General features: G+C 42.0%; 1 long non-coding RNA gene across 1 annotated transcript; it reads left to right on the top strand.

Annotated features, from left to right (window-relative positions):
- The first annotated feature begins 716 nt into the window (after window positions 1-716).
- Window positions 717-5069, top strand: LOC119936052. Its single transcript, XR_005453634.1, has 3 exons — window positions 717-777; window positions 1388-1565; window positions 5019-5069. It is a non-coding gene; the product is annotated as an uncharacterized LOC119936052 (long non-coding RNA).
- The last annotated feature ends 6455 nt before the right edge of the window (window positions 5070-11524 follow it).

Consider the following 11524-nt stretch of genomic DNA (forward strand, 5'->3'; position numbering starts at 1 on the left):
GAAACCCACAGAGAGACACTGAAGTAGTGTTTGTGAACACGGCCCAGTTTGTTCTTTATGTTTAGATTTCATCCACTTCGATAAACACTAGTGATTGATTGGGTAAAAATGGGAGATAAACAAAAAATCCAGCAAAAACCTCAATAGTCAGCTTTTCCTTCAATAACTAATGAAGGGCAATGCTTTCTCTTACCTTTCCATTGTGCTTAAAATTATTTCCCTTCATGTCTTTTATAGGTGGCACTTTTTCTGCTTAAGCTTTTTCAGATTTCACACTACAAACTTTATCTATTTCTTAATACTGTAGGGAAGACTGAACTTCCTGTGGGTTTCTCCCCACCCGCCCCCCCCCAACTCCCACTAGCAGATTCTAGTGTAAGCCTGGATTAAGCTAGCAATTTAGCCCTGAATCACCTAACTCCATACCTTCAAGAAGGCAAATGATGATTTCCCATCAGCTCAAAGTGAAAATCTGAACAACCTATTCAGTGCTATTGTTTCAAAACAAAGCCCTAGGAGGAAATTCCACCCTGACTTCTTTCCTTTTTTTTTTCCTGATGAAGAGATAAGTTGTTAAGCATGCAGCTGGTTGCACTGGAAAGTGAATGGTAGTGAACTTCCAGTTCTGGTTGCTGAGCTGTTCACAGCAGCACATATGTGCCGCTTCCATAATGCTCCAGCCCCAAGGGAAGAGAAACTGACAGTTGGCCAAGGAAGAACCCTGATGTCAACTGTCAAAGCAGCCAATAGTTTGCACTTCCAAGCAAGGGAAATGAGGTTAAGAAGCAGCAATTTGGGAGGGTGGAGTGTGTGTGTTTGTGTGGGTGTGTGGGGGAGGGGGAAGAGACAGTATGTCTAAGGGGAAAATTATCTTAACTAAGAGGATATATTTATTGGATAGTGATCTTGCTCCTTGGCAATCCAAATACAGTTCTTATAAAGGAGAAAGAGTAACCATTAGCTACATATTATTAGGATGATGGTAAACACTATACTTATCCTGTTTGGCCTCAGGATCTCTGAGACGCTACTATATCCCTCTTTGTTTCTCCTCAAAAAAAGTATCTTCCCCATTCATTTTGTCCTCCTATTGCCCATAGAGGCACTACTACTGAGTTGGGGTCAAAATCCCAAATTGGAAAATTGGAAAAGGCTGAGAGCAGTTTTAAAACGAAATGTCAACATACATTTGGCATATTTTTCAAACAGAACCCAAACATTGAGGCTGAAGCATATGCAAATAAGATAGTGATGTGAGATTCATATTTATGTCTTGTATCAGTGTCTTCCTTAGCATACCATTAAAATGCAAGCGCAAGAATCTCAGTGTCACTGCCCTCCACTTCATGTGTTGGCTAAAAGCTGCTTTGCTCCCATTTCATTTCAGGTTCTTTCTCACCCAGTTTTTTTCCCTGAAGACATTCCTCCGAGTCAACGAATGGCCCAAACCACAGCCTCCGGGATCCATTTCAACCAAATGACTCAACTACCAACTATTTCTTAAAGTAAATGAGTGGCATTTATCAGTCCTCTCAGAAAACCACCTCACTGAAACCTTCACTTTTGTAAATATTTTTTCTTCTCTACTTTCCTAGTTCTAGGGAATGTCATCACACCCAATTTATTGAGTTTCTTTATATTCTCATGAGGCAGGAAAATTCAGGGGAAACACAGAAGAATTATATGTCTGTCATGCCAAAATTATGTAGATTTCTACTCATTTTTGTCCTAACACTGGAATTTTGACAGTAAATTAAAATATCAATGGAATTTCAAAAGGGCACGGTATTTCATATGCCAGCCACAATACAATGCCATATGACATTCAAAGCACTACTGAACCATGTATATTATTTTGTCAGTACCTGGTTACTGTCTTGTTTGCCAGGGGCACATTCTCAAGTCTTAAACCCTGACACTCAGCTCTTCCTCACAGAGTTAACGTTGAATTCAGTGGCTGAAGGTAATGGGAACACCACAGGGGGAGGAAATCTGGGTCTCTGTCCTCTGAGAAGAAAACCGGGGCCTCTTTGAAAGCACTTACCCGCTCTTCAGGGCAATGTTGGTTGAAGAAAAATGTGAAGAATGAAGAGCAGCTTAGATGTTGATAAGATGAACTGAAAAGGAGAGGAAACAAAAAAAGAACGAGAAGATTAGTATTATATGCTACACTCAGGAGACCTTTTTGAGGATGCAGAGCAGCCTAGTAACATTACACACTGACTGGAAGTTTGAAATCCTTAAGTTCTGCTGCTGCCTTGATCATAAGTGTAGTTTGAATGATAGGTACATTGCCCAGAACAGAACAATTGAACAGCACAGAAGAGACACAGGGAAGAATGCATTGGATGATTTGGGACTAATTCTTGATATGAATATTATTTTTCTTCAGAGAGAATTAACCTGAACCCCCAGTTTAACCCAACACCTTCTTTATAGCTGTCCAATCAATCAATATTATTGAGTGATTGCAATGTACAGCACTGTACTAAGCACTTGACAACCTGATCACCTTGTAAATTCCCCAGCGCTTAGAACAGTGCTTTGCACATAGTAAGCGCTTAATAAATGCCATCATTATTATTATTACTATAATAGAGTTGGTAGACATTTTCTGTCCACAAGGAGCTTACAGCCTAGAAGGGGTGACAGGCACTAAAGTAAATTAAATATATGTACATAAGTGACATGGGCCGAGGGTACAAATCCAAGTGCAAGGGCAACACAAAATCAATCAATCAATCAATCAATCGTATTTATTGAGCGCTTACTATGTGCAGAGCACTGTACTAAGCGCTTGGGAAGTACAAATTGGCATCACATAGAGACAGTCCCTACCCAACAGTGGGCTCACAGTCTAAAAGGGGGAGACAGAGAACAGAACCAAACATACCAACAAAATAAAATAAGTAGGATAGAAATGTACAAGTAAAATAAATAAATAAATAAATAGAGTAATAAATATGTACAACCATATATACATATATACAGGTGCTGTGGGGAAGGGAAGGAGGTAAGACGGGGGGATGGAGAGGGGGAGAGGAAAGAAGGGGCTCAGTCTGGGAAGGCCTCCTGGAGGAAGTGAGCTCTCAGCAGGGCCTTGAAGGGAGGAAGAGAGCTAGCTTGGCGGAGGGGCAGAGGGAGGGCATTCCAGGCCCGGGGGATGACGTGGGCCGGGGGTTGATGGCGGGACAGGCGAGAGCGAGGTACAGTGAGGAGATTAGTGGTGGAGGAGCGGAGGGTGCGGGCTGGGCAGTAGAAGGAGAGAAGGGAGGTGAGGTAGGAGGGGGCGAGGTGATGGAGAGCCTTGAAGCCCAGGGTGAGGAGTTTCTGCCTGATGCGCAGATTGATCGGTAGCCATTGGAGGTTTTTGAGGAGGGGAGTAATATGTCCAGAGCGTTTCTGGACAAAGATAATCCGGGCAGCAGCATGAAGTATGGATTGAAGTGGAGAGAGACACGAGGATGGGAGATCAGAGAGAAGGCTGGTGCAGTAGTCCAGACGGGATAGGATGAGAGCTTGAATGAGCAGGGTAGCGGTTTGGATGGAGAGGAAAGGGCGGATCTTGGCAATGTTGCGGAGCTGAGACCGGCAGGTTTTGGTGACGGCTTGGATGTGAGGGGTGAATGAGAGAGCGGAGTCGAGGATGACACCAAGGTTGCGGGCTTGTGAGACGGGAAGGATAGTAGTGCCGTCAACAGAGATGGGAAAGTCAGGGAGAGGACAAGGTTTGGGAGGGAAGACAAGGAGCTCAGTCTTCGACATGTTGAGCTTTAGGTGGCGGGCGGACATCCAGATGGAGAGGAAGAGAGGGAGGAAGAGAGGGAGTGGCAGAAATAAGGGTTTAATCAGGGAAGGTCTCTTGGAGATGTTATTTTAGTAAGGCTTTGAAGGAGGGGAATGTGGTGGCCTGTTGGATATGAAGGGGGTGAGGGGGTCACAGATCAGAGGGAGGATACAAGAAAGTGGTCTGGGGCTGAGATAGAAGAGATCGAGATACAGTGAGTAGGTTGGTATTAGAGGAGCAAAGTGAACATGCTGGGTTGCTGTATGATAGATTTTTAGAACAATCACTTGGGTAACAGAGTGAAGTATGGATTAGAGTAGGGAGAGACAGGAGGCAGGGAGGTCAACAAGGAGGCTGAAGCTGTAATCAAGGAGGGATATGGATTCATTCATTCAATCGTATTTATTGAGCGCTTACTGTGTGCAGAGCCCATTGTTGGGTAGGGACCGTCTCTATATTTTGCCAACTTGTACTTCCCAAGCACTTAGTAGAGTGCTCTGCACATAGTAAGCGCTCAATAAATATGATTGAGTGGATGAATGAATACTAAGCACTTGGATAAGGATAAACAGTAGCAGTTTGGATGAAGAGGGAAGGGTGGATTTTAGTGATGTTGTGAAGGTAGAACTGACATAATTTGGTGACAGACTGCAGAGGGGCGTTGAATGAGAGAGATGAGTTGAGGATAATGCCCAGGTTATGGGCTTGCGAGACAAGGCAAATGGTAGTGCTGTATATAGTGATGGGTAAGTCAGCAAGAGGACAGGGTTTGGGTAAATGTCCATTTGTGATGGTCTCCCCCGTCAGCGCTGATGGTTAAGTCTGTCAAACTTTCAGGACTGAGACCCTGAACAGAGGAAGTAACTGTAGTCTTAGTACCTTGCACAGTACCCATTCTCATTCCTGCCGGTCATATTTCCGCAGGGGCACACACCACCATGAGCAAGTAAGTGGGCAGGGGTGTAGCATATCACAAAGTACATTTGTAGTCTTTGCCCATGCTAGCCAGCTACAGGCAGAACCAGAACTACAACCCAGAATCTTGATTCCCAGAGCAATGCTTTTTCCACTGTACCAACAGCAGGGCCAACTGCACATTTATATTAGGCATGTGTCAAGGGAGCGGTTTGGCTTTGAAAGTTAGGAGAACAATGCAGTTTAGAATCTCAGTCTCATCTTCAGAAGGTCCATTTTGAAGAGAGGATTTTTTTTTTACTTACTCTTCAAACAGGAGGTGAGAAAACATGCTTGACTGGGATGAATAGGATCTGCCTGGAGCGGGTAAAACCCCACGCGGGGTTGTATGTTTGTTTTTGTTGGTTTTTAATGGTTGAAGTACATGTTTCAGAAACAAATCAATATGTATTCCACAAATAAAGCAAGAGCAACTGAAAGATGAAGTTAAAAATATTGCACCAAAGGGGCTTCGGGCAGTAGAGTTTGTTTGAAAAATATATCTATATTGCCTTACGAATTCATTGTAACAACAGGCTCATTTTTACACCGAGGACATGCTGATTACTGTCCTGTGGTTTTCAATTAATAAGTTCATAGTTAACAATTTTTAAGTACACTGAATCATGTAAATTTCTGTACCACAGCAGCTAATTTATTTGTTTACTGTAGTATAGAAAGCACAACATGAATCTGTTCTGTAATCAACCCCAAGTGCAAATACAAGTTTTGTGAGGGACAGGAGGGTAAGACCATATAAAACGAAGGATTTAATTTTGTGGTATCTTTGAGCAACTCAAACTGGGGTGGATTTCCGTCTTCCACCCTAGTCCAAAGGAACTAAAATCTATTATTGCTATGGTCACCCCTCAGTAGTTGAAGAAGAAGAATGGAAGCCCTTCATATGCACAATTGCCTGTAATACCACAATATCTTTTATTTATAATGTCCCTATTTTTTCCCCTGAGAGCTCTTAACATGTTCACAAACACAAGGATCATTACCAGTATTTATTACTGGATTTATTTACCAGTAACAGCTCACTTGGACATTATCTTTACATTGTGTACATTTGGATGTTAAAGAAGGCACAAATGGGTTACATTTTCATGTTATCCTGCATCCTTCCTCACATCCAGACCTTTATCCTGAACTTTACTTCATTTCTAAGAGGCAGACTGGGCATTCTCCAGTTACTGTAAGCTCACTGTGGGCAGGGAAACATGTCTATCAATACTGTTGTACTCTCCCAAGCACTTAGTACAGTGCTCGGCACATAGTAAGGGCTCAATAAATACCAATGCTAATGAGTAGTCAGAGAGAAGGGGCTAGATTCTCCATTTCACTGCACAGTGCACATGCCTGGAGCACGAAAGACTCTTGGTTGAGTCTAGGAAGAAATTCCTTTTCCCTATCCTCCAAAGCCAGCTAACTCTTCCCATTGGGTTCATTTCTCAATAGCATTTATTAGTGTTTACTATGTGCTGAGCACTGTACTAAGCACTTGAGAGTGCGAGAGATTTAGTAGACACAATCCCTGCCCTGAAGGAGCTTACATTCTAGCAGAGGAGGTAACCACTAAAACAAGTTAAAGGTATGGGAAGCAACGGAATAAAGATTTGTTCTTAAGTGTTCAGGATAGAAGTGGTGAGGCAAGGTAATGTTAAGAGAGGTGGGGTGTTGTAGGGAAAGGGCCCTTGTAAGCACTCAATAAATACCATTGATCGATTGTTTGAAGAAGTCAATCTACCTGAATGGAAGATTGAATATTTAAATCTGTAAAATGAAAGACAGAATCAAATCCTCTGAATCAGCAGACAACTCTTATATGCAGTTAATTTTAAAAATTTGAGACTTAATATCTTTGGGGTAACCACTGTAGACTTCGTAGTCATGAGACCTTTCCTATATCTCAGTGCTGAAGGCACAGTTAGAGATCTAAATACATTCCCTGATATTATGCTGGCCAGTAACACACTAAATTTGGATCACATTCTTATGTAATCTATTAATGTTCACATTTTAGCCCTGCACAATATGGACATTTATAAATGTTTTGGTTCTGAAACACCATGGTGCCTGACTTGAGACACTGAACATTTGGTGGCCTCTTGGTCTGCCCCTTAAAAAAAAAAAAAAATCACATAATGAAGATAGAACATCTTTGACCTTTCACATAGCAATCTTTCAAAAGCTACTGCCACCACCAACATGTTTGCCCCATCTGTCTGCCTTCTAATTTGGCTTTGTTGTGCAGTGGGAAAAATGGTCAAAGTGCAAATGAAAAACACTAAAACACTATGGACAGAAAAAAATTGGAATAATGCTCTTAGAGTGTTTCACTTTTGAATGGTATGAAATGGAGGGGATAAAATTCAGATTCCTGGTTGGGTGTGAATACCCGGACAAGAATCAGAACAAGAGACCATCAATTTTCAACTCTTCAACAAAAACTACCCACCAGGTAAACTAATTATCCTTTTGGAATGGTATTTGAATTCACTCCCTCATAACAGGTCACACCTGGTTCTGTCAGTCCTTGCTTTAAAACACAAACTAACTCATTATAGTTTGCATTTTAGCACACGAAGAATTGTTTCCTGACAGTGAATATATTCTGGAAAGGGACTTCTCATTTTTCCCATTAGAAATTTGAATAATTAGGATAATTGGAAGATTGGATGATGGGCAGAATGTTCTCAGAGACTTTGAAAATTCCCTAGTTCAAGTTCCAAAGATCTGGAACAATTAGTGCCAGACTTGGGGATAAACTGTTTGATTTTTAGTCTTCTTGTTAACAAAAAGTAGTTTGTGGGAGTGGAGGAAGAATGGGAAAGTCCCAGTATTGGAACTGAATTCAGCCCAAGAGTAAAGTCCTGTCATCCCAGACCAGTGATTTTCTAATTACTCAGCAAAGCTACAGCAAGCTAAGAGCAACACAGGGGCCTCTGTTAACTGTTTTCCCCCCAAGCACTGGACTGCAGCAGCGAACTGGTAACTAGCACTGCTGTAGGTTCAAGCATCCATCATCTTCTTTAGAAGGTTCCTACTGTGATGGAAGTGATGAGGTTTTTGGACATCTGTCAATTAACCACCAGACTCATTTAGATAGACTGACAACCTATTTTATCCATTCCATGAAATAGCTTGCTGTTGGTATGGTCAGCAAGAGAAGACTCTAGAGTGGAGAAGTGGAGCTGGAATTGGACTGGAGCTAGCAGAGTTTACTCCAGAGTTGGGACAGCTGGGAACGGGAGCATAAGATATGAGTCAGGAGCTTCCCAAATGGGCAAATTGATGAAACGCTAGTGCTGTGTGTAGGGATTAGCTGTGTTTAGGCAGGCCTGTCCAACTTGGATTCTGCCTGACCCCCACACAGTGTTCCCCATCTTCTTCTCTCCAAAAGAGAAGGTCCTTGTGAGGCCTATAGATTATGGCCTCTCCCTGCCTCACTCCAGTGTAAAGGGAACATCCAGGCTGCGTACTGCATATTATTTGTCTCTAGGACAAGCAACAAATCAGAATCAAAATTGGTGAAGGGATGAACACCTCCTTTATAGCTTCATTACAGTTAGATGCAGCTGAAGAGCAGGCAGTAACACTGCTGATGGTGTGAGGAAACTCAAGTTTTGAGTCCACGGTCAGCAGGGTGGGAAAAGGGGAAAAGGCATCCCAAGCTTTCTTCAGAGACATTCTGGGACACATTACTGAAACAAGCAGCCAAGATACTTGTTGCCAAGTTGTACTTTCCAAGAGCTTAGTACAGTGCTCTGCGCACAGTAAGTGCTCAATAAATACAATTGAATGAATGAATGAATACTTCCAGGAAAATTTACTAACAACTCTTTTCTAGAGCACCATGGAGTTGTCTTTTTGGACTAGATAATCCCTGATTCTATGGACCACCAATCTTCTCTTTCTCAGTGGAAAATTATTTTCCAGTGCCTGGGCCTGATTTGTAGGGGCAATGGAACAAAATAATAATAAGTGAAATATCTGTGAAGTGCTTACTAAGCACTGGGGTAGATACAAAATGATCAGGTCAGACTAAAGTCTCTGACCCCAATAAGGCTTACAGTCTAAAAGGGGGAAACATGAATGTAATCTTCATTTTACAGATGAAGTAACTGCGGCACAGAGAAGTTAAGTGACTTGCCCAAAGTCACACAGCAGAGCCGGGATAAGAATCCAGGTCCTCCGAGTCCCTAGTGACTGTGCTCTTGTCACTAGGCCTCGCTGCATCCAAAAGCTACAGACACACCATTAGACTGTTACACTCTTTAAGGCCAAGGAATGTGGAGACTTGCTTCTACTGTACACTCCCAAGCACTTCGGACAATGCCTTTACACAGCAAGCAGACTGATTGACTGAAGTCAGCTACCAAGGAGCTAATAAGAAGCAATGATCACTATCCAGCCCTCCTAGTCAACAATGTTTATGGAGTGCCCACTGAGTGAAGAGTACAGAGGGGAGTTATAAAAGAAGAAGAAAAGCCCTAAGCTCAATGATCTGTCAATCTAATAACATGTTTTATTTACCCTGCCTTTCCATGCCAGATGGCCCAGAGCATTACGCATAAAACAATGAAAATATAAATATACAGAACTGGAAATCAACATAAAAGAACCACCTTCTAAATTAAAAGCTGGGAGGCCTCTGTGAGTAACAAAGTGTTTGTAAAATGGTTATGGATCTCTGAAAGATTTGCTTTTGACTATAACCTCATGGGGGCAGGCATACAGCCTTCCTCAGTGAAAGTGTATTAGGTAAGGAACTATGTAATGCACATTTTTACTGCACACAATACCACATATATTGCATTTGAGGACAGTCTCAACCCTGAAAGTTGACATATCTATTCTATTACATATCTACTCTATTTTATTTTGTTAGTATGTTTGGTTTTGTTCTCTGTCTCCCCCTTTTAGACTGTGAGCCCACTGTTGGGTAGGGACTGTCTCTATATGTTGCCAATTTGTACTTCCCAAGCGCTTAGTACAGTGCTCTGCACATAGTAAGCGCTCAATAAATACGATTGATGATGATGATGATGACGATGACATTGTTCTAGGGCCTCTGAAAGTGGTTCATTCCCCTAATGGCCTACCAAATGTCAATCTTCCTCTTTGACAGGCTTTAGTGGATGTTCCTGAACTGTCACAAACAGCTCTACTGTGCGAAAACAAAGCAAATTAAACAAACAAACCTCACTGGTTTTTGAGAGCACCCCTGGCTGTTTCCTCTGGGCCAGAGAGAATCAGCACCGTTGCTATAACAGGCTCACAATGGACATGTATAATTTGCACCTGCACTTGTTCTTACTTCTAATGATCAGGTTCTTCTTTTGATAATTAGCCCCTTAAAGCAATGAGAAAAATACGCTTAAACCAAAAAGTACTTTCCTTTCCTCTTCAGTGAAGGAAACTAGACAACTTTCCAAGGTCAAAGTCTGTATCCAAAGACATAAAGAAATGCAACTTCCCTTTAAGAGGTAACATATTTTGGACCGTTTTTTCCCCATGTTAATCAATCTCCAAGTTACGTAACTACTGTTTCTGGTATTACGTCAAATGTGAACTAACGCTATCACAAGTAAATTTAGAAGTCCAAAATGAAAGTGAAACCTGGATAGAAAGCTCTCAAATTTCATTTTGATTTTAAACAGGTTTCCTAGAGGACAGAATGGTCTGATGAATCAAATACTACTGAAATTTGAGACATTCCTCTAAGAGAGGGCGTGACCTACACAACAAGAATGCTTTATCTTACTGGAGCCTTTTGGCAAAAATAGAACTACTGATGATGTTCACTGGAAACCTGAGTGTAATGCATTGTACTAAGCATTTGGGAAGTACAACAGAAGCATGAGGCGTATTCTGTGGCCACAGGGAGTTTACACTCTAATGGGAGGAGATCAGAAATAGAAATAGTCACAGGCGGTTCAATCAGAATAAAACTGAATGTTCAAGTAGATATAAGGGCTGATGATGGCATCAATATATAACTGAAAGAGTAAGATGAAGGGTTAACATTTGGGAGGTTGTTAGGGGAGGCTTGTTGGAGGAGGTAGAGTTTTGGGTGGGTTGAAGGGGGTGGATTTTGGGGTGGAGGAAGTTTCAGGCCTTGGGTCAGTGAAAGCATGGGGTTAGAGAGTAGGGAACAGTCAGGAGGTAGCTCTCTAGGAGCAAAGGGTGTGATCTGGAAAAGGTGGAAGCACAGAGCAGTTATTCTGGCTGTATTTCTACAAGTGCATTTTCCTCCTTGTTTAATGCAGTTCCATTCCTTCTCTTCTTATTGAAACTTCCCTTTGCACGAGGTAATCCTGATATCCTTAGCAAAGGCTGAGTCATTAATTAATGAATAAAATAGACTGTACTGTAGGATGAGAAATGTGCTCATTCGTTAATTTTTGGCTTTTTAAAAAAATGAATTCCCTTTCATTCATTCAATCGTATTTATTGAGTGCTTACTGTGTGCAGAACACTGTACTAAGCGCTTGGGAAGTACAGATCGGCACTACTGAAAAGCTCGTCAACTTCCCCATGGAAGTGCCATTGTTGATCTTTGCATCCCTACTGGTAGTATATCCATAGGCAATATGGTGGATAAACATCTAATGGCCTAGACCTTATTCCAGCCCTTTCTGGCCCTACTGTCAACCTTAACCTTGTCCTCAGTGTGACTTCTGCATGCACCTCAACTGCACTGCCTTCACCTGCTCTGGGCAAAATTCTCCAAAATGCAGGCGAAAGAAGGTGAAGAGTTACAAGCAGGGTATTAGG

This window comes from Tachyglossus aculeatus, chromosome 13, assembly GCF_015852505.1.
Source record: "Tachyglossus aculeatus isolate mTacAcu1 chromosome 13, mTacAcu1.pri, whole genome shotgun sequence".
Taxonomy (NCBI): Eukaryota; Metazoa; Chordata; class Mammalia; order Monotremata; family Tachyglossidae; genus Tachyglossus; species Tachyglossus aculeatus.